This window comes from Saccostrea cucullata, unplaced genomic scaffold, assembly GCF_032062105.1.
Source record: "Saccostrea cucullata isolate Sc308-1 unplaced genomic scaffold, CSIRO_AGI_Scuc_v1 ctg1207, whole genome shotgun sequence".
In the NCBI taxonomy this organism is placed as follows: domain Eukaryota; kingdom Metazoa; phylum Mollusca; class Bivalvia; order Ostreida; family Ostreidae; genus Saccostrea; species Saccostrea cuccullata.
Window position 1 is genome coordinate 1 of NW_026928115.1, and position 16,445 is coordinate 16,445.

Here is a 16,445-nt window from a genome sequence, read left to right on the forward strand (position 1 = left end):
TGAATGGCATGTTCAAATCTGAGCTAAACATTAATTTAAGAAAAGTGAGGTGAAGGTCAAAGGAAAGGTCAGGGTCAAAAAATGTTGATGCAGTTGCATAGCTCTCATCAATATCTATCAACATATGAAGTTTGATGAAAATATCTTGGATAGTTTCTTTTAAACTTACCTTTGAGCAGACCTATACGCAATGTGTGACGGAAGGACGAAGACGGACATGACAAACACTATATGCCTTGGCCAAATTCATGGCGGGACATAACAATACAAAATAGGAGCAGATTAAACACAGACCTCCAAAACATCAGAGGTGGGATCAGGTGTCATGGAGGAATGAGCATCCCCTGCTGACCGGTCACACGCTCATTGTCTTGATCAGGAAATAACAGAATAACAGAAATATCTTTCATCAATTTAGTGTGTAAATAAAGGACTTACAATTGGTATGAAAAAAATCAGACAGCATTTTTACTCAATGATAAATTGTATTTGCTGACAAAGTCATTGTATTGACCATAGAACTTAGGCAATGATGACTTTGAACATGACTGCTGTAATCTTGTTTTGAAATTTTCAATAATTTACCTAGTTTTGGAAATTGCACATACATAGAGCATGCTATTGCACATCAATTAAACTGAGAGATATAACCATCAGCAGGTGATGAAAGTTTATTGCTGCACAATTAAGGGAAGTTCACAATGAAAAGTTTAATTCATCATATTTATCATAGAGCTTGGTTAGTAATCTATTTCTGGACATGCTTAAAAGCCTGCTCTGAAAACATTAACCTGGTCATTCTTTAGCTGAAATTGCAGCATCTTAAAACTTAACTGGTACAAAGAAACTTACTAGAAATATTTTTTTTTTTTAAAAATGCTCCCTAAACCTTATCCTAGGACACCTACACTGAAAGTTTACCAAAAGCTCTCCTTAACTTTTTTGAAGTGAACTAAACATATAGGTAACAAATATTACGAAGCTCATCTCGACAAATGTTATCAGTTTAAGTAATGCAAATCTACATCATATTTTCTCAATAGTAGGTATTTATCCTGAGAAATAGTTTAAATAAGTCTTACAGTTCCTTGGGGATTGACCTGTTCCAAAAACTTCAAACAAGAGGCCCAGGGGCCACATCACTCACCTGAGCAATAGGCTAGGAAAAAGCACACATCAGATCAGAACTGAAAGTTTACTGCTGAAGGGGGAGGGGGCTTGAATTTTAACCACCCAGAGGGTCATGATTTGAACAAAGCTTGAATCCACACTACCTAAGGATGATTCCCTATAAATATCACTAAGCATGGCTTTAAAGTACAGTTAATTCTCGATAAACCGCCACCTTTTGTAATTTAGAAATCATGGCGGTATAACGAATTTGGCAATGAATTGAATTTCCCATCTTATTGAAAACAAGAAGGAGACCATTTAGTGTTTCTATTCTTATTATTACATGTTCATGTATATAAAAACATATTCAGATTGAAAATACTTCAAGTAATTTTTTTAATGTACAATTTCACTAAAACAAAATGTGCAGTTATGAAATAAAGACATGTAGGTGTGTGTGCATGCAGGTAAATCTGCGCGTCTGATATTAAAAAAAAAACATGCTAAATTATTGTTAATGGCATCATTGTTAATGAAAAGTTCACAATTCATACCGTTTAAGTATTATTTCAGCAAACTTTGCATTGTTTAAAGTGGAGATCATCAAAATAATATCGTTATCGGCATACTTTAAAACAACCGCGAAGCTGGGCTAAATGATTTTTATTAAACAGAAAACAAATTAAATATAACAGTTCATGTTGAAATTATTGTTTATTTAATTCATGTTTATTTATTTAATTGCAAGTACCTTCTCTGCCTTTGCATGTTTTACAACAGGGATAGCGTCAACCAATTAGCTACACTTCACTGTCCGCATACACCTGAGGCCGTATATCGAGATAATTTACATTTAAAAAATGGACGTTTGTTGTGAAAACAGGGTGGCGGATGGCGGGATGCAAATTTGGCGTTATAAAGAGAAAAGATTTTAAAAGGTTTCCCTACAAATTCCTATGTAAAACTTTTATCACCCATTTGGCCCCACCCTACTGTCATGATTTGAACAAATTTGAATATTCACTACCTGGGGATGATTCCATAGGAGTTTCATCTTTCCTGTCTCAATGGTTCTTGAGAAGATTTTTCCTATATATTCCTATTTTTCTATATCAAATTTTGATTGGCCATTTGGCCCCACCCTACCCCCCGGGGGTCATGATTTAAAAAAACTTAAAACTACACTACCTGAGGATGATTCCACATGAGTTTCATCTTTCCTGGTCCAGTGGTTCTTGAGAAGAAGATTTTTAAAGATTTTTCCTATATATTCCTATGTTAAACTTTGATCGGCCATTTTGGCCCCACCCTACCCCTGGGGGTCATGATTTGAACAAACTTGAACCTACACTACCTGAGGAAGATTCCACATGAGTTTCATTTTTTCTGGCCCAGTGGTTCATGAGAAAAAGATTTTTAAAGATTTTTCCTATATATTCCTATGTAAAACTTTGATCGGCCATTTTCGCCCCACCTTACCCCTGGGGGTCATGATTTGAACAAACTTGAATCTACACTACCTGAGAATGATTCCACATGAGTTTCATCTTTTCTGGCCCAGTGGTTCTTGAGAAGAAGATTTTTAAAGAGGCCCAGGGGCCTATATATTCCTATGTAAGCACATTGGGCTTGCCATTTATGGCCCCACCCCTTCCAGGCGTTCATCATTTGAACAAACTAGAATCTACACTACCTGAGGCTGATTCTGTATAAATATCACTAATCATAGCTTTAAAGTACTTGAAAAGAAGATTTTAAAAGGTTTCCCTATATATTTTTGTAAATTATCGGCCATTTTGGCCCCACCCTAGCCCTGGGGGTCATGATTTGAACAAACTTGAATCTACATAATCTGAGGATGATTCCACATGAGTTTCATCTTTCCTGGCCCTGTGCTTCTGGAGAAGAAGATTTTTAAAGATTTTTCCTGTATATTCCTATGTAAAACTTGGGTCCGACATTTTGGCCCCACCCTTGCCCCGGGGTCATGATTTGAACAAACTTGAATCTACACTACCTGAGGATGATTCCACATGAGTTTCAGCTTTCCTGTCTCAATGGTCCTTAAGAAGAAGATTTTTAAAGATTTTTCCTATATATTCCTGTGTTAAACTTTGATCGGCCATTTTGGCCCCACCCTATCCTTGGGGGTCATGATTTGAACAAACTTGAACCTACACTACCTGAGGAAGATTCCACATGAGTTTCATTTTTTCGGGCCAAGTGGTTCTTCAGAGGAAGATTTTTTTAAAAGCCATTAATTTTTCCTATATATTCCTTTGTAAAACTTGAACAAACTTGAATTTCTTTTATCCAAGGAAATATTTTGGCCCCACCCTGAAAGCCCAGCAGCTTGAGAAGAAGTCGAAAATGTGAAAAGTTTGAACAAACTTGAAGACACATTACCTGAGGATGATTCCACATGAATTTCATCTTTCCTGGCCAATATTCGGCTCAGAAGTGATGTTTTTTTAAATGCCATTAATTTTTCTCTAATTCATTATTATCTCCCCTTGGAAAAGTGTGTGGCCCTTCATTTGAACAAAGTTGAATCCCCTTTACCCAAGGATGCTTTGTAGCAAATTTGGTTGAAATTGGCCCAGTGGTTCTTGAGAAGAAGATGAAAATGTGAAAAGTTTAGGACAACGACGCCAACGACAACGACAGACAACGGACAAATTTTGATCAGAAAAGCTCACTTGAGCCTTTGGCTCAGGTGAGCTAACTAGTAACTTGTTTGAAAAATTTAGGTCAGATCCATCATCCAGAGCAAGTCTTGATTGTCCATCCTTAGATGTATTATCCATGCAAGTTTGGTCCAGGTAGGGCTTATAGTTTCTTGGAAATAACCTGGTCACTCATCTGAAAAATGTAGGACAGATCCAGCATCCGAAGCAAGTCTGGTAGTGTCCATCCCTAGATGCATTATCCATGCAAGTTTGGTTCAGGTAAGGCATTTAATTTCGTTGTTTTGAAAGTAACCCTATTCAATATATAGTCATGTAAAATTTTGTGTGGGATTTAATATCTTTAATAATTGTTTTCAATGAAATAATTGTAATTTAATCCCCCACAAATATTTGTGCTTTTACAGTAGTTACATGGGAATGGACTTGCTCCTAGACCTTTAACCTGGTACACCAATGCTTATGTCAACGCCAATGCTGGGGTATAGCATAAGCTCATCTCGACTTCCTCCAGGTGAGCTAAGAAGGAAACATTCCTCACAAGGGGCAAAAGAGTACAAAGATGATCAGCCCTGTGAATCCATGCAGAGAACTGAAGCTTCAGTTCTGGACAACACATAAGAATTGCTACACATACCATTCTGAAGACTTACCTTTGATGAAGCTGGCTATGTCTACTGCTGACTGTTCTATTCTAAACTGATACCTGGAACAGTGTGGAAAGTCCTTTCAACTTGACAGCTTTTCCTGTCATGGGCTGAAAAGAAGTAGAAAACTTCAATGGTGCCTGGTACTGATTCAAACATAATAAACATGGACAAGGAACACTTATGTTTGTTAAGAGACTATAATTTTTTTTTTCTTTTGGACCAAAAATTCTTGATAGAATTGAAATATAATCTAAAATGGATCATATTATAAAAATCAACATCAAAATGTATTATAAGTATTTACTAGAATTTTTTTGAAAGTAGAATACATAAAAACTGTACTCATTGATTAAGGCTTGCGGATACTCAACATTGGATCTTTGGGAATCTGTATGGACACCTGTTGTAAAAGGATGTAGAGTGGCTCATCATCTAAATCAACAACAAAGTAGGAAAGATTACTTCAAAAGCAAACAAGAGGATACATGCTGATATGAGCACTTTTGCTAGGGAAAAAGCAGATATCAGTTCAGTATTAAAAAGTTTATTTATAGAAGTGGTCATAGGGGGGAGGGGGTTATTTATAGAAGTGGTCTCAGGGGGGAGGGGGTTATGATTTGAACAAACTTGAATTTTCACTCTCCCTGTGCATACTTCCAAATTCCTTTGGTCGCCCTCTTGGCACAGTGGTTAGAGCGTCTGCTCTAGAGTCGCAAAGTAAGAAGTTGATCCTTAGGTCTCGGGTTCAAATCCCACAAGGAGACCGGTCCTTTGGATGAGACCGTTTAAGGTCTCACACAAGGAAATAATTTCACTATATGTTACTATATAGCTTTGATTAAATTAATTAATTAACTAGACTCTCAGCAGATAATTCATAAAATAGAAAATAAAGATTAATGCTTTGACAAAAATTTGAGATCAGAGAAAATACCCCTAATGCGGCTTTTAAGAAAAAAAATTGAGATTAAACATACCTACCCTGAAATACACGTGGGTTTCAGATGTTGACGAACAGCCTACACACCATCCAGGAAGTTGCGTCACGTGCACCTAAAAAAGAGTTCCCTTTAATTCAGTGGCACAATTCTGCTAAAGATATGATATTCCTAGTACATGAGTCCAAAATTAAAACTGTAGACCTAAAAAAAGTTGCCGAAAATGAAAAAAGAAAAAGAAATTGTCCCCATGTATATGGAGCTTCATTTGACTAAGTTTGTTTTGATTGGCAATTTCCTTGCGTAAAACCTTAAACTGAGGTTCCATGTCACAGTAGGTGCTTGCATGAAAAAGATCCCTCACTGTTCAATGGCCCTGAGTGTAGAACAAAGGACAAAATTGGCAGTTCTCCACCGACAAATGGTGGCGTCTCCATAGGAGTAAAAAATTCTCAAGAAGGACGTTAAACAATATACAATCAATATATCCTTACCTGTCTGCGAAACATAACAAAGGTTACAGTGGTGATTGGTAGAAATACAGCGTCAAAACTCTCTGTTGATGTCCAGGCAGTATCCAGCAATGTTTATTATGGATGTTCCTTAACAGGGGAGACTACTCCTAAAATCAGAGGAAATGTCGTCAAAATAAAAGTTACCCATGATTCTTACAACTAGGTTCCAAACCAGAAAATATTTTCTTTACAGTATAACACGATAATAACAAACACTTAAACAAGAGGCCCATGGGCCACATCGCTCACCTGAGAACTGTGGCTAGGAAAAAGTAGAAATTGGTTTATTATTGAAAAGTTGAAATCCAAAAGTTGTTCCATGACCAGTCATGGCTTTGCTATTCTTGAGAAGATGATTTTTAAAGAATTTTCCTATATATTTCTATGTAAAACTTAGTGGGCCATTGTGGCCCCACCCTACCCCCAGGGGTCATGATTTGAACAAAGTTGAATCTACACTACCTGAGGATGCTTCCATATAAATATGATCAATTCTGGCTTTGCTATTCTTGAGAAGAAGATTTTTAAAGAATTTTCCTATATATATGTATATGTAAAACTTGGGTCAGCCATTGTGGCCCCGCCCTACCCCCAGGCATCATGATTTAAACAAATTTGAATCTACACTACCTGAGAATGCGTCCGTATCATTTTGATCAATTCTTGCTTTGCTATTCTTGAGAAAAAGATTTTTAAAGAATTTTCCTATATATTTTTATGTAAAACTTTGGTAGGCCATTGTGGCCCTAGCCCTGGGGGTCATGATTTGAACAAACTTGAATTTATACTACCTGAGAATGCTTCCATATAAATATGATCAATTCTGGCTTTGTTATTCTTGAGAGGAAGATTTTTAAAGAATTTCCCTATATATTTCTATGTAAAAGTTTGTCGGCCATTGTGGCCCCACCCTACCTCTTGGGTCATGATTTGAACAAACTGGAATCTACACTATCTGAGGATGTGTCCATATAAATATGATCAATTCTGGCTTTGCTATTCTTGAGAAGAAGATTTTTAAAGAATTTTCCTATAAATGTCTATGTAAAACTATGGTTGGCCATTGTGGCCCCGCCCTACCCCTGGGGGTCATGAATTGAACAAACTTGAATCTTCACTACCTGAGGATATGTTTCCCCATAAGTTTCATCTTTCCTGGCACAGTGGTTCTTGAGAATTTTCATTAATTTCCAATTATCTCCCCTTGAATGAGGGCACGGCCCTTCATTTGAACAAATTTGAATCCCCTTCACCCAAGGATGCTTTGTGGCAAGTTTGGTTGAAATTGGCCCAGCAGTTCTTGAGAAGAAGTTGAAAATGTGAAAGGTTTACAGACAAACGGACAGACAGCTAGACAGATGGACGCCGGACAAAATGTGATCAGAAAAGCTCACTTGAGCCTATGGCTCAGGTGAGCTAAAAAGAATTGACATTTACAGCAAAGTGGTTCTTATTCCCCATGGCTATAAATATATTGTAAACTAAACAGATACATCTTTAATGAACAATAAGGAAGCAAAATCCCTGGCACTTTCTATAAATCTGTTTCACTGTAAAAATGTAAAAAATGAAGACAGTTAGATTTGCATGCAGGGCTGACTGCTTCATTAGAAACAGATCTGTGTGGAATTAGTATAAAAAGTCATTGGTAAGAAGTTTGAAAAGTCAATGACCCCCCCCCCCCCCCACCATTTCAGTTAAAAAAATTTTTTTGGATTGTCAACTTTACTGGGTTAATTTGGGACCCCCCTTTTTTTGGAGGGAAAAAAAGATTCACACCTTGGGTGCATGGTTATTTCAACATTGGATATACTGATACTTGAATATTTCATAGAAATCAAATGCTTTTAAAAAAATGTGACCTTCTTTTGTAAAATTGAAAAATGAGGGTGAACTGCTACATATTTTTCTTATTCAGTTTTGAACTTTTCAACAATGTTCAATGAAGAAAAAAAATGAAAACTGTCCCTAAATAATGTATTTTACAGGGAAGTAGATGAACAGACACTCCAAAAGACGTTGGACACATTAAAAAAATGAAAACTGTAAGAATAAATTTTTTTTTCTAAAATATTCTTTACAGACAAAGACCTTGTATAAGGGTCTACCTCACAGTATCACTCAAGGCGATAAGCGCTCCTGATCTCGGACCAGTAGAGCTAAAAACTCATTTTACTTGAGCTTTTTTAAAATAAAAACAGATTTACCTATAAATAGTATCATGTGGCTGATTAAACATCGTCTCACTAGCCCTGAACAACCTCTCATTTCCCGCCACGGACGTCATACAAATGGCGTTCCAGTATTACGATCCCGATGCTATTTCACACCGGACATTGGCCCCACGATCAACAATTAAATCTGTAAACAGAGTAAACAAAAAAAGCATTCCCTCATGCAAGTCTTTCTTTCAGATTATCTTTGCCAAAGTCATGCATTGCATATTTTTTTCTCCACATTTGTATTTTTTTTGGTTAATCCAAAACTTTTCCTTCATTGATCAATATGTTTAAGATAATTTTACTCATAACATCCATAATGTTAGAATAAATTGAAAACATGTGCATGTATTAATATTGTATATGTACAGATATATGTTTAAACAGACAGTAGACAAAAATCTCTACATCGTGCGCGGATCTAAGAAAATTTTCAAATGTGAGATGATCAGATCTAGAGGGGTCGCGGTCCACATTACACTAACTTAACAAATTTACCAGGAATAGGAATTTCTTGGACAAGAGAAAAAAAACTCAAAACAAATAAAACAAAATCAAAGTTATTTCTTTTTTGTTACGTCATTCCAATTTTCTCTTTCTTTCATTAGCAAAAAAAAAATGTTTTCACTGAATTACAAAGTTTAATAAAGTTAATTATGTATAAATCGTACAGTACTCATCTGCTGTCTACCTGAATTTCTATTGACAGATGGAGGAGTGTTTCCTTACAATTTCACATGGACATAAAAAAAACGACTCACTCTCGAGCATTCTGAATCGAACATTCCGTATACCCTATTATGTAGTTGAAGCTATTTTTAATGGACTTTACGTACATTTGTATATATATTGTACAATACTCACTTGTCTATATCTGAATTTCTTTTGACCAGTGAACAAGCGGCTCCTCACATGTACAACTTCACGTGGACATAACAAAATCCAAAGACTCATTCTGAGCGTATTGAATCAAACATTCCCTGTACCCTGTTGTTGAAGTTATTTTAACAGGACTGTGTGCAAAGGCGCTCGTGCGTGAAAAACATAAAGTGTGGCCAGCAGACTAAGAAGTCGGAAATTCACGAAAACTACCGAACCTGAAAAAATGTAAAGAAATCTGTGTTATATTTTTTTTTTCGAGAGAAGACTTAGACATAAACGAATATATAGATAATTTCTAAAAAGAAATCAAATATTTAAAATTCTTTAGTGCCGGGGTTATTTATTCCATTGGATTTAGGTCAATACAGGACTGAGGGCCAGGTGGGTATAGCCTTACAGAAGACCTAAACAAGAAAAACAATCATGAGATATTTTTCTACGGACTAGGGATACACAATATATTAGCATAGTTTTCACTGTAATGTGTGCAAAAATAATTTCAAAAAAAATTTGCAAAATTATGAAAGAGCGCCTGTAGCTCTACGATTCTTGGTTCCAATGGGCTGGCTAAATCAGCCCCCACCATACCCCACCCCCTTCTGCATGGAATTTCCAGATTTACAGTGTATAATTATACAATATTTCTAAGAAGAAGTCAGGCACGTAGCATACCAGAGAAAATTTTTTTTACTTACCTGAAAAAGTTGACAAGCAAAAAAAAAAAAACAACAACAAAAAAACAACAACAAAAATTCAAACTTGCCCAAAATCCTATTTCGTGGGGGGAGGGGGGGGGGGAGGGGGGGGGCGGTAGCGGCCAATTTTTTCAAAGCCAACTTACTATCACTTTCAATTTTTCTACAATCCTTGATATTTACAGTGTATAATTGAACATTTACTATAGTAAAGGTTATTTCTAAAAAAGAAGAAGTTACAAATAAATAGCATTGGATCCTATAGAAAACACACTGACAAATGCCTCCAAGAATGGGGAAGAATTTATAAAGTCTTGTTTTGAACAAACTGATTCAAAAAAGTCTCCAAAATCAACGAAATAGGTTTTCCCAGGTTTTTTCGGTCTCTTTGATTGATCGTCGCCTGTCTTAACTTTTGCCTATAAAACTTTCGTTTCCATGCGATATCTTGAAGCTATATCTAAATGAAACTTGACATAACAACTACATCTACCTATGACTTACGAAAAACCTACTGATTTTGAGTCAAAGTTCAAGGTAATAAATTCAGTCATTCTGTTTGACTGTAAAACTTTCTGAGCAATATCTCTAAAAGCTTTTGAGTTTTTTCAGTGAAATTTTATGCCAAAACTCCCTATATAGCACCCACCCACCCCTTCTAGATCCATGCGTTATCTTCTTTATTCGTTAAGCGGCGGACACTGTCTTTAAATTACCTTGTTAATGAATGTGCTAGAAAGCTCTGAAGGGAGAAATTTCAATAGGGACGGGCGGGGGTTGCACAACGAAGTTTAATTATGTTAAGTTTTATGGTACAATCAAACTCAAATGTCTCGACAGAAATGCATGTATTTTGGTATTCATATAAATCAATTTTTCCAAAGTCCTATCTAAAAAAAATAAATAAACACTTGCTGTGGCTTCAAGAGACATTATACATGTACAATATTATAATTTCATGTAAATAAGTTGAATCTGATTGGTCGAGAAACATTTGTTAATTAAAAAACACTATTACCGGCTGAATAACGAAGCCACGCCCTCCAGTGTAGCAACAGTGCTTGACGACGGGTGATATTCCAAAAAAAAAAAAGCAACTGCGCAGAATTTATACGCTCACGGTTCACTGTTATATGTATTTGTATAAAACATTCAGTATAATATAATAAATATTGTATTTAGTTTTGTGCAACATTGAAAATTTTCACCCCAAGAAAACCACTGTCCACCTCGGCTGCTCCTCGGTTGACAATGGTTTTCTTGGGGGTGAAAATTTTCAATGTTACACAAAACTACATGCAATATTTATATATTAATATATACATGTATCAACGACATATTGTCAATTAACAGTCCACGTGGCGCAGTTGGTAGAGCGTCTGCTCTAGAGTCGCGAAGTAAGGAGTCAATCCTTATGTCGCGGGTTCGAATCCCACTAATGAGTCCGTATATAAACCGAGGTCCCGTGTCGCAGGTGCTTGGACGAAAAAGATCCTTCCCTGCTCAATGGCCTTAAGTGCCAAGTATAGGACAAAATATTTGCAGCTCTCCACCGGCAAGTGGTGGCGTCTCCAAGAGTGAAATATTCTCAAGAACGTTAAACAATATATGATCAATCAATTAACTATGGATATTTTTCCATTTTTTTAGTGAGCTTAAAATAAAAGATACCACAGAGTCTGACACATCTGTTTCATATTTAGATATTTTACTTGAAAAAACGTTAACTGTAATCTAACAACCATTCCAAGCAACTTTTCAATCAACTTCCCTTACTTATGCAGTAATATACCTTCGTCACCTGCATACAATCTCTCAAGTTGATTCGATACAAAAGAGAATGCTCTATGTGCATGTATGAACTATTTTTAAGGCAAGGTAAGTTGTTAACAAACAAGTTGCTGAAACAAGAATATCAGCAGTCTCATATAAAGTAGTCATTTTGTAAGTTCTATGGTCAACACAATGACCTTGTCAGCAAATACAATTTATTATCAAGTCAAATACTGACGTTTTTTATGCTAATTGTTATTCCATTATTTACACACTGAATTGTCGAGAACTTTTTTCGTTATTTCCCGCAATCATGAAAATGAGCACACTGTTGGTGTGAACAGTCGGCAAGAGATGCTCACTCCTCCATGGCAACACCTTAATTAGTCAAATTTCAAACATTTTTGTGCATCAGGTGAAATCTGTTCTTTGTCAAAAAAAAAAAAAAACAAAACAAAAAAAAACAAAAAAAAAACAAGATAATTCATAGCTTGCAATGATTTATTGCGGATTTTTCTACTTGTTAATTGTATAAAATAAAAATATATCTACCAGTTACAATAGCATCAATACAGGAGGGAGGAGAGAAACAGAGGAAATGTGGATTATCTCTAACAAAATATACACAACGCAAGACAACCACATCATGAAACATCAAGAGAAAGAAAAATAATGTACCGATACAAATGCACATAACTTATAGGAATATACTTTGTGAAGTGCATCTGTAAACAAGGAAACTTTAGACCGTACTACAATGTTTTGACAATTTTTTGTGCTCTTCTTTGTTTTAATGAAATTTTTTCATGTGAAATAAAGCAAAAAGAATCTATTAGTATTCAGTGAATAATGATGATCAGAAAGTCCTTTTTATGCTTGTTCTCTTCCCACTTACATACAGGGTATAAAAATAACATAATTTTAAAATATCTGTCTCATTAACCAGAAAAAAAATATAAAGAAATTGAAGAGATGGACCAATTAATAAAGTGTTCATTCTTCAAAAACAAGTAACTAAGCACCTTAATTAACCTGTATTGAAATTGCTTCAATCAATTGTTTTATGTAGTAGTCTTGTTGACTTTTGGTGCAATATAAAATTAAAGAATTGAAATCTGTTTTTTTTTTAATCTCCAACAATACGTACTGCTATAGATACTAGTAATACATGTACCTATAAGGATGATAAATGTAAACTAATAAAGGGAGTTGTTCAAACTTCCAATCAGTGATTAAAACTGCCGAGTTCAAAGATAGCTCTTTAAAAAAGTGACATAAAATATGTCCTGTGTACATAAAGTTAATCCCTTCATCTTCATACACACCCATATTACATATTTTAGCACAGAAAAAAAAGTACTAACCTTCCTCATGTAAAATTTTGTATAAATTATCTATTTCCTTTGTACTGTAAATTAGAAAAACTTTTTAAACTCCACCCCTAATATGTTTAAATCTACACTCAAAGAAAATATAAATTTTGGAATGGTCTATCAATTGTTGCAGTACATTATTGCTGGGACAGTATATTGTAACTAAAAATGAATTATGAATTTTAGATTGTACCATGTTCTCTTTTAAATAAAAAAATCTTTTAATTAAATATAAACAATGACCAAAAAAATTGCAAAAGTACAATTTTTTTTTCTTCTGAAGAACAGTAGGGCTTTATGAATACTCCTGGTATATGAATTTTTATCAAACATTCCCCTGCAGGTAATAATCTCTTTCTTCTTTTTTTCAACGTTCCAATGAGAATCCTAGTTTTTTTTTTTTTTTTAAATGATGCAATTTGTAAAAGAGTCACAAAAATTTCTTTAAGCGGTCTTGGTACATATAACATCAGAGATTTGTTATAATGAATTACAAGAAGCAATCAGACATGAAAACAAGGCCAGGGCAGCACTTTTTGTGATCTTGTAGACATAAAAAAATGTAATATACATATATATCATAGATTTAAGAAGAAAAACCCTCCTCTGAATATGAAAATTTATGACAATATATCAAATTTCTTATCTTTATACTCACTGACGAAAAAAAATGTGTGTACCCCATCAGTTTGTCAATGTCCACGTTACTTAAAAATAAAAATTAAAAAGCAGTGAACATGGTGAAGCATACGCAAAAATACAATTTTGCATAGATACTGTGAATATATTAACAAGTACCTCACATGTACATACATAACAACAACAAAAAAAGCAAGAAGACCAAGAGAGACTATCACACATATCGTCCTATCTAAACTGTACACAGTACACAAGTACCTAGAAAATCAACATAATACAACAATGGAATTGGTTTCCTCTATGGAGTAGCTCAAGACACTGAGACAAAAAAATCTATTGGACCCTATACATGTAAAACAAGAGGCCCAAGCTTTGACCATTCTGTTCTTTACCAGATTTCATCCTTGTTATACATAATGCATCCCCACCCTACCCCACTGATCATAATTGAGACATTTTGAAATCTACACTACCCCATGATTCTTCCATGGGCACATATGTTTCAGCTTTTTTGGCTCAGTGGTTCCTGAGAAGAAGATTTTCAAAGATTTTTCCTATATATTTCTATGTAAAACTTTGATTCCCCATTGTGGCCCCGACCTTCCCCCGGGGGTCATGATTCCTACAATTTAGAATTTACACTACCCCAGAATGCTTCAACGTAAGCTTCACTTTTTCTGGCCCAGTGGTTCTTGAGAAGAAAATTTTCAAAGAATTTTCCTATATATTTCTAAATAAAACTTTGATTCCCCATTGTGGCCCCGCCCTTCCCCCAGGTGTCATTATTTGAACAATTTAGAATCTACATTATACCAGGATGCTTCCACATTAGTTTCAGCTTTTCAGGCCGAGTGGTTCTTGAGAAGAAGATTTTCAAATATTTTTCCTATATATTTCTATGTAAAATTTTGATACCCCATTATGGCCCCACCCTTCCCCTGGGGGTCATGATTAAGTTTCAGCTTTTCTGGCCGAGTGGTTCTTGAGAAGAAGATTTTCAAAGATTTTTCCTATATATTTCTATATAAAACTTTGATTCCCCATTGTGGCCCCGCCCTTCCCCCAGGTGTCATTATTTGAACAATAGAATCTACATTATGATGCTTCCACATGGCTTTTCTGGCCCAGTGGTTCTTGAGAAGAAGATTTTCAAAGATTTTTCCTATATATTTCTATGTAAAACTTTGATTCCCCATTGTGGCCCCGCCCTTCCCCTGGGGGTCATGATTTGAACAATTTGAATCTACACTATACAAGATGCTTCCATATAAGTTTCAGCTTTTCTGGCCCAGTGGTTCTTGAGAAGAAGATTTTCAAAGATTTTTCCAATATATTTCTATATAAAACTTTGATTCCCCATTGTGGCCCCGCCCTTCCCCTGGGGGTCATGATTTGAACAATTTGAATCTACACTACCCCAGGATCCACATAAGTTTCAGCTTTACTGTCCCAGTGGTTCTTGAGAAGAAGATTTTTTAATGACCCCACCCTATTTTTGTGTTTTCTTGATTATCTCCCCTTGCGAGGGGATATGTCCCTTCATTTTAACAATTTAAATTCCCCTTTACCCAAGGATGCTTTGTACCAAGTTTGGTCAAAAGCCCAGTGGTTCTTGAGAAGAATCGAAAATGTAAGACAAAATGTGATGAAAAGATGATGTGAGCTAAAAAAAAAAAAAGTCAGATGTGAACTGGTTCTCCTGAAATGTGTTTACTGGTTCTCCTGAAGGATATGTCACGCACTTTGGCACTCTTGCATCCGTTTCTTGGTTACCATGGTTACATTTTGCAAACAGATATAATATAAGCTTCAGATATGTCAAATCATTAGTGTTAGCTTTTATTGGGATGAAAAAACAAGAGAGCTCAAAATATGAAAAGGATCTGTAAATTGAAGAGTGATTGTGAAGGGGAATAACTCTGACCAAAAAAATCAATAAGGTTGATATATTTATCTTTCTCAAACTCTTTTTACTCTCTAATTAAAAATGAAAAAAATGTTTTCCCACTACATTTAGTCCCTACAATTTGAATGCCAGATGAATATTTAATGCCTGATAGATGAAGCAGTAGAAAATTACCTGTAACCAGATAAAACAATGCATGGGAATGTTTAAATGTATAAAACATGTATAATTCTTAACCCTAATCATATGACAACAAAATATTGCTTTTGTCTTTTTCTTATGAATACATGATCTAGATGAACATTCTGGCAATGTGTTATGAGGAATTGTGATTACCTTTTTGGAAAAAGGATAGTAAGGCAGTGTGGATATGTATGAAGATGAAGGATTTTTAAAAAATATATACCATCATGCATCCAATTATTTTTTTTTTTTAATTATTCATCTGATGAATGCAATCAAAACAAATTTCAATCACAAATATTTGCCTGTTTTTTTTGCCCTACTTGTGCTGACTTGTGTGTGTGAAATGATATGTGCCAATGACTTCTGTGGTTAAGGAATCAGCCTTACTTATGTGGTTGTACCCATATGTAAAGAGGGTTCACTGAGGGACACAAAGTAACATAGCTCAAATGCACACACTCACTGAAGAGAGGGAGAGTGGTTCAGGTAACACAGATTACAACAACTCCACAGGTGCAAAAACATGAAAAAGCCCAAGTTACTGTAGATGTACTTTTTACCACGGGATCATATTTACGCGGAATCTCAATTTCTGTTTAATTAGCGTGTACAAAATTACGCGGATTTCCTAGACCGTCACTTTATGCCTTACATTATATGAAGTACGCTATGACAAATTTCCGCGGACAATTTGTGACCGCTTACATAACGTAAATTAATACCGCGCGGAAAAAAGTACTTCTACAGTACATCCGAGAGAAGAAAAATACAACATCTGAGATGCTGTGGATGAAATGTCATGAAACTGATACACGTAACAATTAAAGTACGGCAAAAACAAAACAAATGTAACTTTTAACGAAATACGC

At 35.3% G+C, this 16,445-nt stretch overlaps 1 long non-coding RNA gene across 2 annotated transcripts; it reads right to left on the minus strand.

Moving 5' to 3' along the window:
- Window positions 1-4,454: 4,454 nt before the first annotated feature.
- On the minus strand, window positions 4,455-8,264 carry LOC134276457 (uncharacterized). Of its 2 annotated transcripts, none has more exons than XR_009994053.1 (5): window positions 8,111-8,264; window positions 5,883-6,010; window positions 5,432-5,503; window positions 4,793-4,882; window positions 4,455-4,557 (listed from the first exon to the last, which is right to left on the minus strand). It is a non-coding gene; the product is annotated as an uncharacterized LOC134276457 (long non-coding RNA). The 2 variants fall into 2 exon arrangements; XR_009994052.1 differs by having other exon boundaries at window positions 4,755-4,882.
- Between the last annotated feature and the right edge of the window lie 8,181 nt (window positions 8,265-16,445).